The sequence below is a fragment of the Colletes gigas genome, unplaced genomic scaffold, assembly GCF_013123115.1.
Source record: "Colletes gigas isolate AHSC1104 unplaced genomic scaffold, ASM1312311v1 Colletes_gigas_Sc00009, whole genome shotgun sequence".
In the NCBI taxonomy this organism is placed as follows: Eukaryota; Metazoa; Arthropoda; class Insecta; order Hymenoptera; family Colletidae; genus Colletes; species Colletes gigas.
Window position 1 is genome coordinate 5,670,547 of NW_025106638.1, and position 4,316 is coordinate 5,674,862.

The 4,316-nt window shown below is 30.2% G+C and overlaps 1 non-coding gene across 1 annotated transcript; it reads right to left on the reverse strand.

Annotated features, from left to right (window-relative positions):
* Nucleotides 1-383: 383 nt before the first annotated feature.
* Trnac-gca lies at nucleotides 384-455 on the reverse strand. Its single transcript has one exon. It is a non-coding gene; the product is annotated as a tRNA-Cys (tRNA).
* Nucleotides 456-4,316: the final 3,861 nt, after the last annotated feature.

Genomic DNA, 4,316 nt, shown 5'->3' on the forward strand with positions numbered 1-4,316 from the left:
TGATTTATTTTCGCAGATGATTCTGAACTATACCCATTTCTGTAAATGTAAAGTTCGCTAAATCAAAAAACGAAGTACATGGAAGTGTGTTAAATCAGAAAGTGTCACACATGAGAAGTTTAAAAAAGACTTAGCGTATCAGATGAAGATAGAAATCTGAGATTAAGTAGGATTGCAAACAAATCGTTCTTAAAGTCAATAAATTTTAAAGTTTTACAGATTCAATCTGCCATTTTTAATTTAGCTCAAGTACGAATTAATACGTGGACGTATGTATAAAATAATCAAGAAATAATTGTATATTTCGCGTTGTACGGGAGTATATTGTGTACTATCGAAGAAAAAGTAATTTGTATTGACTAACAGAGAAAAAAAAAGAATCAAGGGGGCACCCGGGTTTGAACCGGGGACCTCTCGATCTGCAGTCGAATGCTCTACCACTGAGCTATACCCCCAGTTGAAGTGAGGTTTACAGATACACTTCACATACCACCAAACTATCTCCTACTATTTAATAAAGATATTTAATCAATCTGAAAATATAATTGTTATAAAAAAAAAATAAAACCTAAAATTACAAATCGTACTAAAAACACTACGTCTCATCGCCAGTAACCATCGAATTCAAAGATGTTGATTTCTTGCAAACTTATTTTCTTTTTCAGTGGTAACAGTGTCTTATATTTTAACATTTATGCAATTTTCGTTCACTGTAGAACGCGGGAATGCGGGTTTATTAAAAATGTATGCGGAACAAAGTGAAATCGAGTTTCCGAGGTTTCAATCGTCGATGTGTTTAAATACGATGCGCAATCAATTTCAGAACTTTAAAAGATGGACGCAAGGGGTGGCAAAAGGCGAGCATGAGTTATGTCGCGGCTGTTTTGATGGATTAATCCGCGTACGGAATGGATAGCTTCAAAGATTTCGGAAGTTTTGTTTCATTTTTTCAATTAGGCGAGGAGCCATTAAACAACGCTGATATCTCAAATTAACTGGTGTCTTTTTAACAATAATAGAGTCATTATGCTGTAGTAGATAAAGTGGTGGATTTGTATTGATTTTTAGTACGATCAAATATTATGTATAATTATAACAATTTTTTTTATTATTATTACACCGTTAAATTTACGATGAATTTCATTGGGGAATTTTTAGTAAATATGTTGACTAAAAGAATGACACAAATAGAATATTGGTGAATACGTAGATCGTTTAACAGTAGACATTATTCTTTGGAGTGGATAAAATGGTGAATTTGTTTTGATTTTTAATACGATCAAATATTATGTATAATTATAACATTTTTTTTTCTGCTAAATTTACAATCAATTCCATTGGGGAATTTTTAGTAAATATGTTGACTAAAAGAATGACACGAATAGAATATTGGTGAATATGTAAATTGTTTAATAGTAGACATTATTTTTTTGTAGTGGATAAAATGGTGGATTTGTATTGATTTTTAATACGATCAAATATTATGTATAATTATAACCTTTTTTTTCTGCTAAATTTGCAATCAATTCCATTGAGGGAATTTTTAGTAAATATCTTGACTAAAAGAATGACACGAATAGAATATTGGTGAATATGTAGATTGTTTAAGAGTAGACATTATTTTTTTGTAGTGGATAAGGTGATGGATTTGTATTGATTTTTAATACGATCAAGTATAATTATAACATTTTTTTTTTATTATTATTGCACCGCTAAATTTGCAATCAATTCCATTGAGGGAATTTTTAGTAAATATCTTGACTAAAAGAATGATACGAATAGAATATTGATGAATAAGTAGATTGTTTAACAGTAGAAATTATTTTTTTTGTAGTGAATAAAGTGATGGATTTGTATTGATTTTTAATACGATCAAATATTATGTATAATTATACAATTTTTTTTGTTATTATTATTACACCGCTATTTACAATCAATTCCATTGGGGGAATTTTTAGTAAATATACTGACCAAAACAAAGAAGTGAAAGATGGTCACTAATAACCAACAAGGTGCATGTGACCTAAAACGCTCAAGGTGAAAGAAAATTATAAAATTAGTCTCTAAAAACAAAAGGAGTACTTTAATTCCTAAACTCTGTAGATTGTACTATTTGCTAATTCAATAAAAAGCTTTATCATGAAGAATGGAAAAATAGTTGTTTAAAATTCGTTGGTCCGATTGCCAACAATAGGAGAAAAGAAAACGAGAGCAGGTTATTATCGATGTCTAGTTCACGGTCTTTTCATGCAGCGGTGTCAGAGGTTCCTTTTGAAGAATCCTGTGACCTTATGGGGTCCTGTGCGCCATAGATTCCCCGGCCATGTGTGCCTTAGTCACGGTGGCATATGGCTAAGTCATGAAGCCACTAGGTGGTCCACAGTATATTACTCTACCTGTCGTCATCCCTGCCTTACAGAAGATTAAGCTTATGGCTATTTGTCAGCCATTGATGACGTACAATTACTGTAAAATCTATGTTTACGAGTACCTCCACTATAATTTATTTCATCACGAATCAAAGATATGTTATTTGTGAATATTTAAAGTGCAGATGAAAACACTTTTTTTCTTTTTTTTTTTGGTAAAAACTAAATACTGACCAACTGGGAGTAACGTTTGCTAAAATTTACATTGTCAAAGCTCGTTGCTATTTGTCAGCCATCGATGACGTACAATTGCTATGCAAAATCTATGTTTACGAGTACCTGCGCTGTAATTTATTTCATCACGAATCAAAGACATGTTATTTGTGAATATTTAAAGTGCAGATGAAAACACTTATTTTCTTTTTTTTTGGTAAAACTAAATACTGACCAACTGGGAGTAACGTTTGCTAAAATTTGCATTACTAAAGTTTCACATTTTGTTGCGAAGATACAGTGGTATTTTTCAAACTTCATTTGCTTTCATATAGTTAGAAAGTAATTTTTAATCGATTTTTAACTTCAACAATAACGGTTTATTCACGACTTCGGTTGAATAATGTAGAAATAGAGACTTGTTGAGACTGGGAATTAGCAATGTTATTTTTTTAACGTTTAAACTTTTTGTTTAATAAAAAATATATCCAAGCGACGTATATCAAAATATTATTTAAGAACCATCGAACCAAAGAAAACAAATGTTAATTAAAATCGTGATTATTATATTTATAGTATAAACCTTTCTCAGAAAACATTAAAGCCATTATTCATTTGACTTTTACCTAACAAATAATTATATAAATAAATAATTAATTTTAATATAAATAAATGATATTTTCTGACAAATTTAAAAAACTGATTCATAAATATACTTGAACTATAGTATATTCTAATTTTAATAGTCCCATTCACAAAATAATAAACAATATTTTCCACGTTCTTCTAGTTATTAATTTTTAATACTATCAAACATTTTTTATTTTTATTATCACACCACTTTTATAATCAATTCCATTGGAGAATTTTTACTAAGCATGTTGACCAAAACAATAACACAAATAGAATACTGAATGAAATGTTGAATAACAAGGGTGAAAGAAAATTATAACATTGATCTCTAAAAACGAAAGAAGCCATATTTTAATTCCTGAACTCTGTAGATTGTGTTATCTCTTAATTCAATATACATAAATAAATAGGAAAAAGCTTTATCATGAAGAGTGGAAAAATTGTGATTGCCAACAAAAGAAGTTACTTTTCTTTTCTTTATTGGACACACAGTGTCAAAAAGTTGGATGTTATTCGTATAAAATGCATAAGTACCTTGCTACTCGAGCACTTGGATTAGTTCTTATCACATATCTACCTCGAAGACGATTCTGGCTTTGAACCAGCTGGCACCATTAACCCAGATATATGTGCTGTTCATTATGAAGAGAATAGTGGATAAATTAATCACGAGGTTCCCCCGTGCATTCTTCGAGTCTATCAACCTCGAAATCCCCTGATTCGATAATTCAGGACCGAATGAAAGATTCAGTTAGCATGAGAAAGTTCCACCGAGGTTTATTTTTGCGCCCCGAGCATATAATCCTTTAATAATGTAATAATTCGTAGTAGGTGCATTAGTAACCGTTCTCTACGTGTTAACTAGATTTGATTAAACTTGCTAAGAAATCGATGATAAACTTGTTTGAAATATTACATTTTCAACATTTATTGAATTTACTTTTGCAAGCTTTATCAGAATATACGCAAAAATTCATTGATTCTCAGTTCTCAGTGTATTAAAAGAAATACATTTTTGATAGGATTCGTAAACATGAATGCTTCTTTGGAATAGTTTCAATGTTCGTTGAATTTACTTTTCCAAGTTTTGTAAAGGCACTC